Raw genomic sequence first — 21,998 nt, 5'->3', positions numbered from 1 at the left:
CGATGACCGTCGAACAGAGTACGACCGGTTGGAGTGGATACGTGGTTTCTGGTTCGTAAAGAATAGGAATCCAATGCACGGTCGTGGGAATGGCTTGATATTCCATGTACCGCTGATACGGTGATCGAACATATAAAATCGTTTCCGGTTCAGAACCGTTGATGACGATTCCAATGCATTTCCCGTTAGGATTCGATCGAGTAGCATTTTCGAATCCGATTTGAAACGGGTATTCGATCAAGAGTCCGACCTTCTCAAGCGAATTTCTCTGATCGTACGTATTCAAAATATCTTGGACAATATATTGAGGATGGTGCTGATACGTCCATTGTTTTTGAATGAGCGCCGTACTCTTATTGTACTCAATGGGAAACGGGATGGGTTTCTCAGGATTCACGGACGGTAAAAATTCAATAAAGGAAGACGGAAAAGCCGTTCGCGTTTTCAGAGGATCGTAATAAACGTCCGGTCGATCTTTCCATTCGTTGATGAAATTATGGACGAGGTCATTCTCGTGATGGACCTGGTTGGACAAAAAACAAAGACGATACCTTTTCCCTCCGTCATCTTCTGGTAAATGTAATCTGGGCCCGTTATCATCATCAAAGTAATGTCCTCCTGGATACGGTATATCCCATTCGTCTAAATATAGAATTGTATGATTATTTTGGGAGCGGTACACGTTTTCGAACACGGGATTTTGTAAATACCGTTCGATCGTTTTAGGATCTTTCACAAAAAATGGTGTGGCGAAAAGTTTGAAAAGATTGTGGGAGGATTCCGATGAATTCGGGATCGTGGGGAAAATGACCTGTTCGTTTTCTAAAAGAAGGATCTATGATGCATTGCGTTGAAGAAAAACGGTACACGATAAGTCCGACATTTTACAATAGGCGGCTAGGGCGAGAACGAGTGCTTTCTGACTCGGGACGACTTTATCGAAATGAACGATTTTTCGAATCACAGAAGGTTGAAGCCGCATATGGGCTAAGGGAAAAAAAATCGTATCTTGAATCACATTGAATCCTCCTAAATGCAAGCCATGAAATTGGCTGTAAAGTGTAGCGTATTTATGAATATTCATTATCCTTTGTTTTTGAGAGGGTCGGATTAAAAAAAGAAGAAAATAGACATCTGAGAAAGTATCCGCAAGTGGAAAAGCTTACGATGAGCCGATTTTATAGTTGGCGTAGTATCCGAACTGACATTCGCTAAGGGGTCTAATAAAATCTAAAATCCATGGCTAGAGAATAGATGGGAAAGTCTTTTATGCTTCTGATAAAAACCGCTCGTTGTAAATCCAGAATCCATTGGTTAGAACAGATGCGGGAAATGTATTTGGAATTCTAATAAACAGACCAAACTGCCTCGAGTATCTGCAAGTAAAAAAATCTTACGATGAGTCAATTTTATAGTTGAAGTAGAATCTTGGATCCATTAAGGATATTGATAGAACTTGTATGTAAATAGAGAGAAAGGAATGAACAAGATAAAATGAGTTATGAATCATTTCTCCGATCCGTTTTTGGATCTAATTATAAGACATTTATGCCTTTTATTCATACTATTCAGCTTTACTGTTTATTTGTCATTACATTAGTGATTTGTCTGACCATCTACATGATTTATAAAACACAGCAAGATAAACATTAGGAAAACTATGTTCCCCCTTCATAGTATTTGTTTTTCAGACATATATATTATGGATTAAGTTATTTCTTTATCAATAGCGTCAGATCCTGGCACCCATTCAAAAAATCATTAATAATAATTTAATATCATTAATAAAATTTTGAAACCTTCTAGTATAAACCTTTTTCTTAAATTTTTGTAAAATAACAAAAATAACTAAAGTTCTAACCCTTCTATCATAACCCCATTACTTGATCAAGGTGCCTTGTTCGAGAAATGGGGTAATAATAGAGGGGTTAGAACTTTATTATGCTTTGTATTTTACGGTTAAAGGATATTTAAAAGGTTTATAGAACCCCTATATTTTTTTAATCAATTTAATTTTTAGATACCAAAAAAGGATTAGATTAAAAAAATATAAGACGGAATCAAAAATAACATATATAATAATTAATATGAAGGGATTGAATCAAGATGAATAATGAGGAATCTACAATTTTATCTGAAAGGAAAAGGAAGAAAAAGGCCTATATGAAACATTATTGGTCATTGGAAAGAGTAAAAGAAGCAAATCGATGGAGATTACGAGAGAGGAGAAGAGATCCAAACGTTCGATTCAAAGAGAGGGAATACCAACGAATGAGACGATGGAAATGTTGGGAAAACTCTCTTCCTAAACATAGACACAAGCATGACAATACAGTATTCATACCATGTCCGTCAATGGAGGAATGTCAAAATATTATTAAACGGATGAATATTTCGGAAGCAACACGAACTAATTATGAATTTTATTTTAATGAATTCTATGACTGGTATCGTAAACATGGTGATGGTATAAAATATCATTATAAGAGAGCACTACAGAAATATGAAGAGTATCTGACTGAGGAAAAAAAGAAATCGCGTAATCAAGTGAAGAATAAACTATGGTTTTTATATCGTTTATTAAGTGTTAAATGGGAGCGTCCGAAGCAAACTAATATTAAAAGGTGTCGAGGCCCTCTTCTTACATTAGATGACCTAAAGAAACTGAAAGAAATAGTTATAAAGTGCTATGAATATGAAGAAATGGCATTATTTATTCTCATCATTCTTGAAACTGATTTAAAAGCAAAAGAAATTTTTAAAATTCTGAACGAAACAGATCTTCGACGGCATTATGCACAAAAAAAATTGGTATCGTCCAATATATGGGATCAACGTAATCGGTTTTTGTATGAATTTCTGGCTTGGGTTATTGCCGGCCCACTTTTCCCTCGAAGATTAGATAGTTGTTCAAGAAAGTTAAAACGATTCTTTCGAAAATATTTTCCGTATCGACCTTTTAATCCTTCCTATACTATCATTAAACGTTCCATGAAAATTGTAGGTTATCGTAAACATATGCTAGAAGAAGCAAAAAAAGAGATGGAATCAAAAACGTAACAGCTTATTTTTTAAAAATATAGTAACTGTTAACGTTTATAGATTGAGTCGAAATGCTTAGATAGAGTTAAAAAAAAAATGGGAGTGAAGAAATATGTCAGAGAATCAGAGTTATGAAAGAATATTCCATGAAAGGAGTTGGTCAGAGAAAATTTCTTTCAAACAAAATGAAAAATAGGTAAAAAGCAAAAGATTTCCTACCTTTACTGAAGTCTTTGTCATAATGCATATGTAAGCCAATTTGGAAGATGTTACCTCCTTCAACAGCACAGGCGATTTTGAAGCGAAAGTCAGATTACTTAAATAGATAAGAGAGAGTTTATTCTAGAAAGAATTTTGAAATGTTTTGTTGAATGAATAAACTAAAAAAATTGTCTGGGAATAATGTCTCACCTTTTCTAAAAATAGATTTGTGAGAAAAGATTGATTATACCTTTCTTGGAAATCTGTTCTTGAAACATGTTGAGACCTGATCCAAACAAAAAAGGGGAGGTAGAGTTAATTTTTATCATGTCTAAAGACATGATAAAAATTAACCAAAAGTTTTTTTTTTTTTTTCACCCAACTTAATTGACTTGATCCTAACAGTTCATTATGGTTCCCTATAAAACCGAGCTATATTCCTATGTACACATTGAGGTTTTCCTTGAATTATAGCCTTTACTTGTGGAAATTGACACATGCATTCGTGCTGATTGAACCCCCTATAGATAAATGTACCATTTTGACAAACATCTTTCGCCAATTCTCCACAATCTGGTCCATTGTAAAAAGCTGGATCCGTGCAGTAACACGACCACTGATAAAATCCATTTTTTTCCGTAAGAATAATTATTCCCCCGTTTTCAGTTTGACACAGGTAAGGGTTCAGTTTGGGCATACAGAGTCCTCGAACACATTGCATTTCTTCCCCGTTTGTGCAAAGAAAATCACATGTATCCACACACCAGACTTTTTCTCGTCGGCAATCTTTAAGCGGTATCGATTCGTTCATGGGGATGGAATCCGATTCCATAACAGAAGTAGGAAAGAAAAATAGAAAGAGACCAAACATCATCAAGAATATATATATTTCAGCCATCTTTTTTCTTTGGACAAAAAACAAAGGATAAGGATATGGAAAGACGAGTTGATCAACACGAAGAACGTCGATCTTGTCGTCGAACGGCTCTTCAGTCTAAAATTAATACTTGGCGAGATGCTTTTACGGCATGCTTTAAAATCATGGATGATTGGGCCACGATCGATTTTAAAAAATTCCATTTCATATTTGAACGATGGGTCTCGATTCTCAATCCAATTGGAAAATCCAATTCGTCGATTGGACCGTTACGAAATGTCCATGTATTATTGTGAAGAGCCAGGAGGACCCAAAGAGATTATTCAGTTATATATTAATGAAACCGAAACCGAGGAAGGAAAAATTCCCGTCTACGTTATTTTTAATCTTTTCGAGTTTATTAAAATTCATCGCAATTACTGCTTAAACTATTCCACTTCGAACAAGATGCTGGTAGATCAAAACAGGGGTACGATCAATATGAACACCTATTATGCTAATCAGGTCAATGTAGATCAAACTCGATTTTATCGTAATGAAACGACATGGCAATTATTATTCATTTTTACTTTACATGCCTTGGCTCATTTAGATGTTAATTCAGAAGTCAAACAACAATTTTTTTTTCTTTTTTTTTTTTTTTTTTTTTTTTTTTTCTTTTTTTTTTTTTTTTTTTTGTTGTTTGACTTCTGAATTAGTATTTATTCGGCGTGTTATTGTGTCTCATTTAGATGTGTTTGATTTATACGATCACGCTTACTATGATACACACCAGCACGTTCGAGATTCAGGCTTCTTCCGATTATATTTCTATGGACAAGTCATTTGGGATATATAAAGCAAAAAAAAATGTCTTATCCTTCCAAAGTTCCTATTGAGTATGTTCAAAAAGTGTTAGAAGAGGAATTAAATCGAAACGTGCGTCGTTCGGAATTAACAGGGACATGTTCGTTGGGGCACGTTTTATTCGACTTGTCTCATTTACAAAAATTTTTGCCCCGCTATAGTCCAGAAGAGTTTATAAAGTTTCGAGACGATAAATTTATAATCATTCCGGGAAATTACTGGTATGACGCTATGAGTGAAGAACCTCGTGTCCAAGACTATGTAAAACGTTTCTTAAACCGTAATAAAGTAGAAATAAATCCAAATATGCGGCGTCGATCTCAACGTCAACGTTCTAGAAGTCGATCGAGAAGTCCAACGAGAGTCCGAACACGATCTCAAAGTCCAACAAGAGTCCGAACACGATCTCAAAGTCCAACAAGAGTCCGAAGTCGATCTCCAAGTCCAACAAGTGTCCGAAATCGATCCCGAAGTCGCTCTTCGAGTATAGATATACCCATTCGGCATTACTTGGCTCCTCTACCCAAAAAAAGAGGGAGAAAGAGAAAGTCCAAACTCAAAGCTCGTGTTGGCTACGATCAAAAGTTTATAAAAGCCCTTGAGACAAACGAATCAGGTCTGATTCTAAAACCGACTCGAGGAATGGATCGAGATTTAAATTTGCCGGGATCTATTTGTCGGGGTATTCGCCAAGTCTGTCGCTACAAGGATCCTCAAACGAAACGTTACATCAATTTTGTTCGTGACGGGAGTGAAGACGATGAGTATGTGCTGCAACTGGAATATTAATGAATGATGGGATTTTCTAACGGGTTAAAGGCCAGCGGGACAAGAGCTTTCCAGTGATCCGAATAATGTAAATTATAAGGATCGTAATCGTATATATAAGACGGTAAAATGGCTTTATTGGTATGATTCTTCCAAGCATAATCATCTCGAAGAGACAATAATACTGATTTAGAAGTGCATGGTGATAATAAACCTTGAATCATGCGTGTTTCCAGTAAAAGAGATGAACGCGGTCCAAAATATTCGGGATCCATAGCTTGATGAGTGATCTTGGCCGTTTCATAGTTATACACCCACAGTCGTATGGACTGAGGTAAATATCGAGTACTTTCGTCGTGAGTTAAGTTCAAAAATTCTCGAATGGCAGGAATATTACTATTCAGGTACATTATGAAATTATAAATTTGTTCTTCGAACATCTTGTATTTAAACATATCAAATTCAGCAAGATGGTGATTGGACAGTTTAACACGAAAACATTTTTCCGGATATTGATTTATAATAAAATGTTTAGGATCGATTTGTCGTCGAATAACCAATTTACTACTATCATCCGAAGTGATAAATTCCAGTTTATACGGATTGGGTTCTTCTAAATATCTTTGATTCAGCTCGAAACATGGAGAGTCGAATCGTTTTACTTTCCCGTCTGATTTATAAACCATTATATAATAAATATCCATAACTACATAATCCACTAAAATGGGATATTTTTTCTGTTTCAATAAATCGAGGACGAGTTGTTTATAATCCATCTTCTTGTTTATCTCACAGAAAGCCACGTTCGAATGAGTTGACGAATAGGCTCATGGGGCATGAGTTCTTGAAAAGTATCTAAAACCTCGGCCAGACTGCGTTGTCGACTTTTACAAATCAGTTGATGCGTTACATCGTTGAAGACGACTTTCTCGGAGAGAATGCATTGACCACGACATTTCTTCTTAAAATAATCCGGATGCATGAGTTTCACGTACCGAATAATGTCTCGAGTCGTTCGTCGTTTCAAGAACCGATGCCATTTCTTCTCGTTTAAAAATTCTCGATGACCGATGCGTTCTCTCTTTTCCACATTCAGAGCTCCAATATCCACGAGCACGGGATGATGGTCCGTGTACACAAAAGAACATAATTTTAAAACGGGAGCCGTTCCTCCGAGTCGATAACAAATACTACACAAGAAAACAATGAACGTGTAAAACGTTTCTGCTAAATATTCCGGTTGAAGAATGCGAGCACTATAAAGTCCAGGATTCATTTCAAAGAGACCTATTGTATATCCCGAACGTTCTCGGAAATGCGTCGCAAAAGGCAACACATACTCCGAACTCAATTGTCGATGAAGAAGGATCAAATCGAAAAAATGTTCGGGCAAGTCACAAGAGCTGCTGGCACTGTAAGATCTCCATTGCATCGAGTGGGAAGTAAACAGGCAGTGGAATCGTCTTTGATTGAAATTATTTAAAATGAGGAAACAGGCATAATAAAAATGCCAAGGACATTTGGAAGGAGCATAATAAACAATTTCTTTCACGTGTTCAATAATAGTATGAGTGGTGGATCGACTCATCTTCTTCTTTCTTTAAAAACGAAAGATGGTGGTGGTCTGTGTCTTAGATATGGATGAGACGCTTGGATACTTTGAAGGAGAAACATTTCAAATTCGACCCAAAACCAATTTCCTGATCCAGTTTTTACGTCTTTGCAATATCGATATCATTTTGTGGAGTAAAGGTTCGGATGATTATGTCGAGCGAGTGATCAACAGTTCATTGCACGATATTGCACGATATGCGTATCGGATATTTGGCCGCACGCAATGTGAAAAGTCGTGCCGAAAGTATAATATTTCAAAATGTTCGGAACATATCAGAGTCTTGTACGATTACGACATTCTTTTAATTGGGGTCGATGATAACGTCAATGAAAATATGGACGAGCGCTATGATTTAAGAATTCACGTGAAGCCGTACAAGCAGATAGATCCCCGTGATCAAGAACTGTATAAAGTCGTGGAAAAAATTACCCAATTTTGTATAGATCATCAACGAGAGTTGTAGATGAAGCGAGATAGGGTTTTTGCTATGTCAGCTGGGAACCCCATTCCGTATAGAGAAGTGAGTACGAGAAAGTTATGTGTATATAGTTCTTGAAGCAATGACGTCATTTTTAAACAAACCAATAGTAAGCCAGTTTTAAAAAATGATGATTGGGAAAAGGTCGGTTGAAAATCTGGCTGGAAAAAATATGTCAGAAAAATTTACAACCATTAAAAAAAAAAAAAAAAAAAACTTTTTGTTAATTTTTATCATGTCTTCTAGACATGATAAAAATTAATGACCCCCCTTTTTTGTTTTCAATGATGTCTCAGCACCATGTTTCTAAAATACACCATGACTCACCATTTCTAAAAATAAAATTCCAAGAAAAGAATGAGTCATAGTTTATTTTTAGAAATGGTAAGACATCATTCAGAGACAAAAGGGTGGTAGTGTTAATTTTTATCATGTCTAAAGACATGATAAAAATCAACAAAAAGTTTTTTTTTTTTTTTTTTTTTTTTTTTTTTTTTTTTTTTTTTTTACTCTCCAGATATTTTTCTTCCAGCTCTCACAAATTTTTTTCCACTCGACTTCATCAACCAAACAAGACATTGCAAAATTCTTTCTAGAATGAATTCTCGCTTATCTATTTAAGTCATCCCATTTTCGCTTCAAATCAGTTTTTGCTGCTGAAGAGGTAACATCTAAGGCCAGTAGTCTAATAACCAAGATACTACATTCTACTTTGTTCGAAAAGAAGAAATCTATTGAGTAAGAATGGATTATTCGTTGATTATCAAGAATATTCTTTCTTCTCCCATCCTTGAGAAAGCTATCGTTGAATTAAAAGAACGTCAAGGTGCTCTCAACTTAATATGTCCCGACTGGGAAGATGTTTTAAATCACGATCCGCTGTACGAGACACATTGTCAACAAAAAGTTCAATTTTCCAAAGGAACTCGAAAAGATACTGTTCACATCCGAAACATTATTGGTTTACAAAATTGCTATAATGTTCTCGTGGCTGGTTATTGGTATTTGAAACCGGGGGAGAATAATAAAACAGGAACTTCGTTCATGACTCGACTGTGTGCTCCTTTAACTAAAATTGGCGAAAGCATGAAAGAGAATCCGCAACACAAATTTGCGGAGAATTGTCGTTTTTTCATGGACCGGTGCGATCCCGCGTTCTGCTCTGCTTGTAAAGGAGCCCAAGATAAATTTCAAATTCACAGAAATATGTGGTGTATACGAAAGAGTCGGATCTTTAATGGAGAGGGTTTAAAAAATACTTTTCAGTGTTCGATTGAAAATATGTTTGGTACGACGACTTCTTTTCTAGGTATTCTAAACCTTCAAATTTCTAACCGGTACACTTTCGGAGAAAATTCGTACAAGGTAGGAGGTTTAGTTCGCGAATTTATCTTATTTAAAGAATCTGTTCTGTTCTCGACCGATCTGGATATCGAAACTCCTCTTTCCCTCCCTGTAGTCGAAGAGATGGAAGAAGGGGAAGAGAAGTGTCCCGAAATTATCGGCATTCCCAATTACTTCAAACCCGTTACTCATTTTTAAATAAGAAGAAAGCATTTAGAAATGGATTTATGGAAAATCCATCGTCGACATTTATTATCCAAACGACGTTACCGATTTTTTGCCAAGATGGCTCAAAAAGAAATGGATCAACTTCCCTATCTAATCCCTCATAATATGTTTATTCATCGAGGTTTATCGGAATCGCTGTTGAGTAACAGTTTTGTGATTACCGATCATATGCTTTCCAGCATTATGCACCGAAAAGATAATATTGATCCTCAGTACAGTCAATATTTGAACAAAATCGTTCCTTGCCGCAATTTTAATCAACCTCTCCTCCTTCAGTTAATAGCCACCTCGATCGCGGAAAAGGTGAAACCGGAACAGAAAGAATTACCGATGGACACAAGAGGACTTCCTAAAGACCCAATAGAGGATCCAAATGCTAGGAAAGTAAGTGTTATTAAGGGGGGTCCAGGAACCTCCACGGAGGATGCACTGAATCAAATGTTTGGCGTAAACAAGTAATTTAAAAAATAATGGACGACCCTGTCAAAATGGTGAAGGCTCAACGAAACGATATGGTCTACAGTGTTCGAAAATATTTATTATCGATCCAGAAAACCAAATATAAACTTTTGCAATATTTTGAACAAATAGGGGCTCAACGAGATAATGCCGGTCTGGTGCATGAAGATCGAGGCGATAAAATAAAAGTTGTGAACCTCTATTGAAAAAAAGAAGATGACGCTTTGGATATTTCTTCTCGTCTTTTATCTTTACCTGATCATGATCTACCTGTTTCGAAATGAGTCCCAAACGACTACAACCCATCCTTGGCAATCCATTTCCTACCACCCTCCTCAGCGGACGACGCTTTATTCGACTTGCATTCACGCAACCGATTGTGACGACGATCAAATATGTTTTCGGGGTGAATGTCTTCCCAAACTCCTTCCCCATGCTACTTGTTCTTCAGCTACGGGAGAGTGGGTTCTGGTGAATCAAAAAGGATTGAAATTCGCGACCTGTTTTTGTAAATATCCTCATCTCGTTACGCAAAAAGAACGCGGGGGGAATTGTGACGTGGACATTCCTTGCGGACCTCACGGCCGATTAGAAAGTTTAGACAAAGATCCTTTGAAAGAAGGTAAATGTGTTTGCGATTTTGGATACAAGCCGCTTTTGCAAGGTTTCGGGTGTGAAGAAATGACCGCTCACGAACGATTAGCGTTTTCGAAGGAAGAAGAAAAAAACAACGTATGGGATCCGACCGTATTTTCCGAAAAGTATCTCGCGTCTTTCCAAAAACCCGGTTACTTCCAGCAGCCCTGTTCCTTCGATGCTTTTACAGGTCAGCCTTTAAAACATACTTTTTATCATGCAGAATTTGGAAGTTGTGTGTGTGATCCGAGGTATGGGAATATTGGGGTGCGACTCGATCATCCCTATTATTTGAAAAATAACGATAAGGGCTATAATGCTTGCGCGAATATTTTTAAAAGCGAACCCGATTCCCCGATCCATCATGTGAAACTGTTTGCCTATTTCTACATGTTTGATTATTCGCCGGTCGCGTTCATCGAATTTGAGAATTTAGACCCGACTCAATTATCCTATCCTTTCAATTATTACGTGGTCCAATCCAAGAAACACCATCTACAAATCGAAGAAACGTGGCCTTTTGACTACATGCAATATGTTTTTAAGTACCTTCCCTTTACGGTGCATACGCGTCACTGCCACGAAGATCCTATTTTTCATGTTAAAACGTGCTACGAAACCATTATTCGACAAAACCAGCTCACACGTTGCCAGTTGATCGAGCAAGAACTGGATGGAAAATTAAGTCAACACGCGAACGCCTACACGCTCCTGTATCGATATCCCGTATGTCTTTTTTCAGAGGAGGATCGACGCGTTCCCGAAATTTATCAAGGCCATGTCGTTCTCAATCCTTTCCATTTACTGTTGAAAACCCTCCCAAACCTTCTTCGATCGAACGGTATTCAGATGAAACCGAATGAGGAAGGCATGTGGCACGTCCCGTTTGCTCGAGCTCCTTATGTAGAAATATATGCGGCGACGTTAGATCCAGCCGTCTTTCCCGATATTAAAGGAGAACCCACGAAAGCGTTGGAAAAAGGTCATATCTTTTAAAGAGAAAGAGAGAGAAAATTAAAATAAAAGAAAGGGAGACATATAATCAAAATAAAAATGAAACGCGCTCATGAAGAATCCGAAAAGGAAATGGACCATGGAGAGGGGGAGAAGGAGGAAGAACCTACCCATAAACGAATTAAAGAGTCGGACGTGTCTCTATTATTAGAGCTTCAAAATAAACACACGGATCCCGGTCAGCAAATGAATCGAGAATTGGAAACGGCTCGCGAAAAATATCTCGTTTCTTATCTACGGAAAGTCATTGAAAAACTGCCCATGAGTAAACACGTTCTAGATTCAACGACCGAAATTCCAGAAGGCTACGAAGGATTTTTAAAAATGTACAGTATCGCTAAAACATGCGTCCATTCGGAAATTCAGTTAAAAAAATTGATGGCGTTTAATTCCATCTTTGACATGTTGAATGGCGTGATCGGGAAAGTCATTCACGATAAATATATTGCTCCATATTTAACGAAACTCGTCACCGATCACGATTTGAATCGGGCTTTTGCCGTATTCCAAGAAACTCTGCAAGCAGATGATACGAACGTATCCACGGAACTCCATTGCATTTCGTTTTTGATTCAAGACGAATTGTCAAAGAAGGAACCTCTCAAAGTCTCCAATCCTTTGTATAACCGTTTCACGCAGCAAATGTATGCCGTCAGTAAATACGTGACAAGTATATTAATGGCGATCGCAGCGAATCATGCAACTGCATCTACGCCTGACTTTGAAATGATCGGAACACCTAGAAAAGGAGAAAAATAACCAATGAAAAAAAAAGCTTAGGAATACGAAAGTCCATTAGTAACAAAACATGACAATGTCAATTGGAAAAATTTTCTAAAAGTTAAAAAAAAAAAAAAAAAACTTTTTGTTAATTTTTATCATGTCTTTAGACATAATAAAAATTAACTCTACTCCCCCTTTTTTCTTTTTGTTGTGAATGATGTCTCACCCTTTCTAAAACTAGATTTCTAAACAAAAGAATGAGTCATATCGTTCTTGGAAATTTATTTTAGAAACATGTTAACACCTGATTCAAACCAAAATAGGGGTGAGGAGTGGTAAAGTTAATAAAAAGTTTTTTTTTTCCAGTCAGTTCAATGTGGACAAGACATTACCCTTTTTTAACCAGAATAAACTTTCACTTAACTATTTAAATCGTCAGTCAGTGCTGTGGCCTGGATCCAAGCTTATACTCCATCATAGGAAAAACCTTCTTATTTGGGTCCATATTCTTAAAAGAATTTCTTTTTTTGAATGTCTATTCTCCATTCGATAAACCACGCAACCAACACCAGAAACACGATCCATCGAAACTGAAATATATAGAAGAGTTTAGGAAAGAAATGAAATCCATGGAATATAGTTTCGGCCGCTTCATGGTACCGTAAACGCCGATCAAGGTTGACGAGCTGTTTAACCGGTTCAGGAGCGATTAATAATTGTCTGTCTTGATTCACCAGAATCACGGAATGAGCCCAATCCACCTCATTTAAAGAATCCACGTTGAATTTTTCTGCCGAGGGGTAATTGGGATAAACATGTTCCGTTACATATCGTAAATGCGCGTCTAAGAGTTGAGCTGTAAAAATAATATTTTTGGGATACGTCAATAACAATTGACTTCTTAGAAATTCTTCCTGATAAGGAATCCAAGCTGATGAACGATCAAGAATCGTTTCCATCATGATATTATTTCATCTACTCTGTTTTTTTCTTCTTTACCTATTCCAATGTTTCATGTACCGAAATTTACTCGTCTATTATTCGGGACAATCGATCCCTTTTCATTTCAATCTTCTTCAATGGTATCGACAAGTCCATCAAGAAATCACATAATAAAGGAATCATTAGTGGATAAAACAATGTTTGGTTTTAATCTTCGTTCGACTCTCGCCATAACCATTTTAATATGTCTGGTGACAACACTGGTCATCATGGCCCTCATCGTATATCGTCTCTCCTACGGCAGTGTGGCTTTCGTTTACGATGCTGCCGATCCGAATAAAGTCACGACCAAAGGAACGACAGCGAGCGATTTCTGGGCCAACAATAAAATGTTGCTCATTGCTCCAACGGTTGTCAATGTGATCAATATACTAATGGTCGGTTTATTACTTTACGTGTAACCGAAAAGAGAATAAAGACTAGATTCAAAAATACATCACGATGGATACAAAGGCTATCATGGTAATTATCTTATTAGGAATTGTATTTGTCTCGTTACTCAATTTCGGCTACCTGGCAACAGCTATTTACAGTGATGCGACACCCAAAACAGGAGCCGAACATTTTAATCAACGCAACTGGATGTTTTACGGAAATATAATGCTACATATTATTGCTCTGATGCTAGGTGGAGGCATTTTTATGAAAAAGTAATGATTTAATTAAAAAAATATGACAAGACCTACCCAAGATGAATCCAAAATCTTTCAGAGAAATACTTTCATAGATAACGATGAATCACTCGTATTCATAAACACGTTCAAAGTGATGGACGGGCGTAACTTCAATCCAAGAAGAAATATACCAACAACTGCTTTTATTGACATCTTGCCCACTCAAGAAGGAAGAACAAGAATGATCAGAGTCAGCTAGAAAAATTTCCCAAGAACTGAAAAAAAAAAAAAAAAAAAAAAAAAAAAAAACTTTTTTATTAATTTTTATCATGTCTTCTAGACATGATAAAAATTCACTCTACCCTCCTTTTCATTTTGAATGATGTCAACATGTTTCTAAAAATAGATCTCTAAGAATGAATCATACTTTTCTTGGAAATTTATTTTTAGACACATGTTGACATCATTCAAAACGAAAAGGAGGGTAGAATTAATTTTTTTTTTTTTTTTTCTCAGCTTTCAAAAATTTTCCCAGCCAACTCGATTGACCAGACATCACCACTTTCTTACAATAATGAACTTTCACTTATTTATTTAAACCATCACAGTTTCACTTCAAATCAGTCTGTGCTATGACCTGAATACAAGCTTCTGTTCAGGTATGTTAATAATATATTTTTTATTTCTTTGGCTTTTCGCGTTTAGTTTATGTGATTCGTCTTTCGCTATAGAGATCCAATATTTTATAATGGCAGTTTTGATTTAAGATGGTCACCATTTTCGCCATTTTCCGTAGCGCTTGATCTGCTCGAGTGTCCATGTTGCGTCTATCTTCATAAGACATATCTAAATACAGCTCATTGGCGTTCGGTTCAATATTTAGGTGATACACTTCATGATTGCGTTCTTTGTCCATGAGAAACTTGAACACATCAAATTCATTTGGCCGGCGATCGGATTTGAACGGTTTCAGGACTCTCGGACTGTAAAGTCGTTTCCCCTTCGGATCAAAGACGAAACCCGGACAAGGTCCACCTTTTTGAGAACGAACTTCCATCTCGTCCGGTTCGACATCTTCTTCGACCTGTCGGCCATTGTCGGAACGATACTGTAATTTAAACCGTCGCCAATTGTCAATAAACGCGTCGAGAGTATCCTCCGATTCTGGAAAATATTGTCGGTAAAGCGTTTCGGCTTGAGTTTGTTCTTCGGGTAATAAATTGGCATACTCCACATATTCAGTGAACAATTTCCGGAAAATAGGATCTTTCTCACTTAAATAAGTGGCCATTTCATCCAACGTCATTTCGTATAACTGTTCGACAAAATTCATGATGGAAGTGCTTTTTTCTTCTTATTATTATTATTGAATTTTCAAAGCGGACATTATATCTTCCATTCTCTCACATTGATAGCGGTATTTTAAATATTTGAAAGATGTGATGGCCATGAGCGCTAGAAAAATGACGAGCGTTAAGACCGTGAAATGAAATTTAAAGTGAGTTTCTTCCTCATGCACAATCAACACGCAAATGGAATAGAGTAATCCGCCCGCTAAAGCAAAGATACCGAACGATTCTAGCTTCGAAATATTCATGGTGATCCTAAAAGCGACTGGGCAACTCTCAAGTTAGTAAATACTTTATTCCAAAATTCTTCGTGAATAGCGAGCGAATTTTCTAAAGAGGCCTGGAACGTTTCGTACTGAGGCAGAGTTTGAGCAAACGATAAAATACAGTCTTTGGGGTTATTTATCGGCGTATGAACTAACCATTCGCGTAACCGGTTCCACGTCTCGGGCCAACATTGAATTTCTTGGTTGAACCGATCGGCAATCGAGGGACCGAACGTTTCATTCAAAAACCAAGAAATGCAAGCTACAGTTTGTTTCATAATCGTTTCTGAATTCATGGTTCCTTATTTTTAAATATTTTTTTTTCATTTATTTCAGAAAAAGAAAAAGAAGAGCAAAGAATGAATCATTTAGACGAATTGTTTCAGTACCTTCTCCAACACAAGAAAACAATTGTGTTTGGGAACCTGAGTCGATTACCCTATGTGATCAACGATTACATTTCCAAACATTTATCCCACCTCACCATTTTTGTCATTTGTCCGTTTTATACGTACCCGTCTTCCCCTCATGTGCGTGTGATTAAACCGGAAGAATTGAGCACGAACACGTGCGATTTATTATTCTACATTGAACCTTTTCCGCATGCCGTTTTACACCACGACATTAAAACGGCTCAGCGCCTCGTCATTTTAACGAGCCACATGATTTTTATCGATCGATACCATACGTGTTCCTATTTATCCTATTTTCATTTCCCGGGAAGTTTAGAAAGGTATATGGAAAAAACCAAACAGCTGATGGATTTGGAACAGACGTTCCTTTACAAAACGGATCTACCCGAAGTTAAAGAGTCCAAGAAAGCTCTTTCGATCGGTCCTAGTCCTACCCTGGATCGATGGATCAGTCCCGAGAATCCCGATCCGACTCCCTTAGAAAACATGTCATGGATTTTAATCGATCTCACGTCCTTCCGGAATACGTCGTCACTGTTATTTCATTTTTGGACAGCTTTTGATTACATGCTGAATCATATCGATCGCATTGAAGGCTGGCAATTGTGTTTTAAAACGTCCGCGGAAGCTCGTGCTTATAAGAAACTCGTTCAGAAATGGATCGATTATCTCTGTTGTAGGGAATTCCAGCACGGGAACGTGTTACAATTGAATGAAATTCTCTCCCTCACGCCTTTTTATCGAGCAGGGACGGTCGATCTTCCCATTATTTTAGAAAAGAAACGATTCGGACCTTTGGAATATATTCTTTGCACATCGGTTCAAGATGCGTATCGAGCTTCTATGCGATATAACTTAGATCCTGTCGTCGGATCCGTGTTTCGATTGAAATAAAGTCAGAATGAATGATCCTAACGAGGATGATGTTTCGAAGGAAATTCCACCTCTTGGAACACCCGAAGTTATTTATTATGACGATATTCTACCTTCACAAATTCAAAACCAAGTCGACCTTCCCGACGATTTCGAACTTCAATTTCCTCTCCACACGTATGCCAAATCCGATGTAACCACTAGCCCTTACATTATTCGACCGTCCGGTTCTCCTTCTTCTCGAAGTTCGAGTCCAAGTTCAAGAAGAAGTCCAAGAAAACGCAGTCCGAGTCCAAGAAGGAGCAGAAGTCCAAGTCTAAGCAGGAGCAGAAGTCCAAGTCCAAGAAGAAGAAAAAGTCAGAGAAATCGTAGTCGTGGTTTAGAAATACGTCATTCTAGAAGAAGAAGTCCTGTAAGAAGAAGTCGTTCGGCTTCCTTTTCATCGTCTGCATCTTCTTCTTCCTCTCCTTCCAATATCAATCGTAGAGGAACACAAAGACCCATTCGTAGAAGACCTATGAGAAAACGTCGAAGATACGTTCTTGGATCTCGAACCGTTCGTGTGGGTCCTAATCGATTGCTTCATAAATATGGTAACCATTCCATTACGTTTGTGACCGAAGGTGGGGCCCACATACGAAATAAGAAAATTCCCAATAAAGCTTGTCGATATCTATTAAGTCATTGCTCACGACGGCATCCAACAGCTCGAGATCGATTGCCACGACAAGCTCGTATTGTTTTGAGAAAGAAAAGAGCTTAAACACAACGAGTTGAAAAAGAAACAATATCCAAGCAATTCACAAAAGCCAAAAAACAATTCAACAAAATAATAAAGTTCACTTACCAAAATGTGTATATAATAGACTTTAACTGAAGATCTTTCGAGGCTGGTATCCAAAGCACAAACTGATCTGAAACCGAAACTCGAGTAATTTAAATAGTTAAGTGGAAATCCTTTTTCTGGTTTTATCGATCGAACCAACTGGGAAAAATTTCCAGAGCTGTATTAAAAAAAAAAAAAAAAAAAAATTTGTTAATTTTAATCATGTCTTCAGACCCGATTAAAATTAACTATCCCCCCTTTTGTTCAAATGATGTTAATCTGTTGTCTCGATATGTTTCTAAAAATAGAACATGACTCATTTCTTTCTTGGAAATTTATTTTTAGAAATATGTTCGAAAAGATGAGACATCATTCCCAGACAAAAAGAAGAGAGAGTTAATTTTTATCATGTCTAAAGACATGATAAAAATTAACAAAAAGTTTTTTTTTCTTTTTTTTTTTGTTTACTACCCAACTTTTGCTTCTCCTTTCTACTTCCCCCCCCCTTTCGTTTCATAGTATATAAACAGCTGGAGCTGAGACGATTTTCTCATTTCAAACTGAGGACAAGATGGATCAGGAAAACACTGTAACCCTGGAGCCTTTGACATTACCCTTGAAGGATCGTCTCAAGTACGTGTTGGATGAAGTCGTGCTGGAAGAATTTAATCAATCTAATTTGTTTACGACTAAAACCACCGTTCAGTTGAGAGTTTTAAAAAGAATAGCTAATATGATGATGTTTCCGTGGATCTTGATTCAAGATTTGAAACCTCTTGTACCCGTCCATCGATACTGTTTAAATACCATTTGGCGTTTATGGATGGATGTGCAACAGCAGTTGGTACAAAATAAAACCATCTCCACGCCAGATGAATGGAATATGATCGAGAAAGTTTTATCTAAAGACTATTCTAGATCGACCGATCTAATAAGACTTTCCAACATCTTATTCAAACGACAGGAAATACCTAAGATAGAAGTGTATAAATTATTTGCCGTAGACGGATTGCTGGGCGAGGATCTGCAAAAGTATGTTTTTAATCTACAGTACGGAGGAGATGAAAAAACACCTTTAAACGAACAAGAAGCTCTAGATTTTAAAGCAGTTCATGCTCGAATCGTCCGTTGTTTATATCACGAAGTTTCCAAACGATCGGAATCTCTTCTCTACGTGGATGTGATTCGACGTACTATAGAAGAAATAATAAACACTACACCTTCTACCAGTGATGAAGTAAGCGAATGGGGTGCATTGTATTTAAAGTATCTTGGAGAGGATCTATTTTCAAATATATTTTACGAAATTAAAGTCTGGAAGACGAAAGAATTGGAACAATACCAGGCGAAAAAGAATCAACAAGAAAATAATTCTCAAAAGAGAAAGAATGTGAGAGAGGATCCTAGAATCAAGAAGAAAAACAGAAATAATATGTCGGACCTTACTTTAGCTTCGAGTGATTATTTCGACCCTTCGATTGTCGATTTACAACCTGTTCGTTATCCTTCTCCCAAGAGTCCACCTCCATCGGAAAAGGGGGAAGAAGATCCTATTTCTCCCGAGAGTCCACCTCCATCGGAAAGGGGAGGAGAAGATCCTGTAGAAGCTTCCTTCGAAAGACTAGAGTGTGAAGACGAAAATGTAGAAACTACAAGTAGTGAACAAGGCAAAATGAACCCCTAGAGACTCGGAACATTTTTTCCATGGCTCTTTAATGGAATATAAAGAGTGAACAGTCCAATAATACATTGAAGGTATGTGGGAGACTATATATATATATTTGGAATAGATTTAAATACTTTAGATGCACAAATGTTAGACGAAATGAACTTGTTTTTGTCCTTTACAAGAAGAACTACTAACCATGATAAAATGTTTTTCGAATAGCATCCTTTCCAAAATATTTTTTCATCAGGTTCCATCCTCAACTGTAAAAACTGATTTTGACAAGATTTTATAGATAAGATAGTTCATTAAAAAAATTTTTTGAGAACTGGTTTTTATCGCTATTCCATACGCAACTGTAAAAACTAAAATTGATAGGATTTTATAGTTGAGACAATTTATTTTTTAATTAAAAAAATTTTTTTTCGAACTGGTTTTTGTATATGTTCCATACGCAACTGTAAATACTGAATTGAATCTCATTTTATACTTGTTACTATATAAAAAAAGAATCCTTTTATTTTTGTTGTTAAAAAAGCAACAACATCGAACATTTTTTCAATATATAGGAACAAAGCCCTCCTTCAAGATGAAATGGGATTCGTTTCAAAATAGAAATGAATATACTGTCACTTCTTACGATCTCGATCACGCTATTCGGTATGCTCAAGAAGCGACTCAACTCTATATTTACGAACAAGCTCTTCAAAGTCGGTACGCTTTTATTTTTAAACATACCACCTTCCAAATAAGAAAAGCCGACTCCAAACGGGATTACTACATACCTAAAACCCTCGATCCGGAACAATGTCACGTCGTCGAAAAATTTGTTTTTACGCAAACGGGATGTGACATGATTGCCTGCTTCCCTTTTCAAGAAAATTTAGAATCGTGTTCCCCGGAAGATGAACCGCGATGGATTCGACTCGGAACGGGTTTCAGTTTAGCTTGCCAACCCGCCTGCGATCGTTTATATTCCAACACGCAGCAGAGTATGGACACGGAATATCGAAATGGAAAATGTGTAGCCGTAAATCTCGCCAAGAAATTATTAGCTCTCTTGCCCGAACAAGTTTTCTTTCAATCGAATCATCCTTCTCTTCCTCGTCATCATGCCGGCCTCAATCTCGTCGAGGGTCATTTACGACTCAACCAGCCTTATTGTGAAACGTACGGTCTTGTTTTCAACGGGTCTGATTGTGTGACGACGACGGGGCAAGATATTGGCGAATTTTTCTTGGGAAGCAGTATCTATCGATCTATTTCCACTCTGCAAAAAAATCATACGTTACCACCATATCCTCCTCATCTTCCCGACTTTGTACAAAACTGGCCCAAGAAACATGTGAAACGGTCCTTGGTTCATGAATTGGCGATTGATGTAGGGATCGATATCGGATTAGAAGCCGCGCAAAAAATCCTTGAAAAACGGATGCCTAAACTCTTAACCAAATTGAGTATGCAGTCTCTTCCCATTCAAACGGCCATCCTTCAAGCCGTCGTTCGGACCCAATTAAGTACGCTCGCAACACTTTCCAGAATCGCCGCGACAGGATTCTCGGTTACTTCCAATGTGCTGACGGGTATAAGTATTCTGTCCGCCGTACTCGATATATTGGATCCGTTTCATTTCAATAAAGTGCTGACCGCTCGAACTCTTTACGATATCGACTAGCGATTAGACGTTCAGTTTTATCAATCGGAAACGGACCATGTTCTAGAAATCACACCCGATCTTCTATGGGACGTGTTAGAAGAAGATGCGAGCGATCGATACCTCTTCTTTGCCGAGAAAGTGCAAGAATATTTAGATGCTATCCATAAAGTGCCCATGACCGATCGACCCCAAACGCGAATCTCATTTCTCCAAAAATCACGAACAGACGAAAGAACCCCGAAAAATTGGATTTATTTCACGATAATTGTTTATTTGTTAACAGGAGTCACCTTCCTATTTCAACCCTACATGCATTACTTATGCGTGACCATCTTTTTCCTATTTGTGTTTTATTTTTATCGTCATTCTAAATGAAAGCTGAAGATTTTTGGAGGGGAAAAAAAACGAATGACTTGGAGGGGGAGTAACTAACCAGTGAATAAACTAAAAATCAGTTAGTACTTACAAATTACAAGAAGATGTTTCTTCTTTCACAGCACAGAGTGATCTGAAGTGAAACTTGGAGTTTAAATAGATAATCAAGAGTCTCTTCCAGAAACAATTTTAACATGTCTGGTTTTCTGGATCAACTCGGCTGGGAAAAAACTGTAAGAGCTGAGAAAAATTTCTAGATGAAAAAAAAAACTTTTGGTTTATTTTTATCATGTCTTTAGACATGATAAAAATTAACTACCTCCCCCTTTTGTCTGGGAATGTTGTCTCACACTTTCTAAAAATAGACCATCACTCCTTTCTAAAGAATAGAATTCCAAGAATGAGTCATGGTTTGTTTTTTCGAATGGGTGAGACATCCTTCCCAGACAAAAAGAGGGGACAGTTAATTTTTATCATGTCTTATAGACATGATAAAAATTAACCAAAAGTGTTTTTTTTTTTTTTTCAGCTGTGAAAAATTTTTTCCCAGCCGACTCGATGGACAAGATACCATTTTTTAATAATGGACTCTCATTACCTATTTAAGCTTTCCAAGTTTCGTTTCAAATGAGTTCGTGCTGCGGATACTGTTTTCCTGAAGATCTATCAATAATACAACTTTCTCGGATAAAATTCATCACCATTCGCTTTTTTAGCATAACTTAG

This window comes from Stegodyphus dumicola, chromosome 2, assembly GCF_044657685.1.
Source record: "Stegodyphus dumicola isolate Sdum_Otavi_A_Nest chromosome 2, ASM4465768v1".
Lineage (NCBI taxonomy): Eukaryota > Metazoa > Arthropoda > Arachnida > Araneae > Eresidae > Stegodyphus > Stegodyphus dumicola.
Note: the sequence above shows the minus strand (reverse complement) of the source record.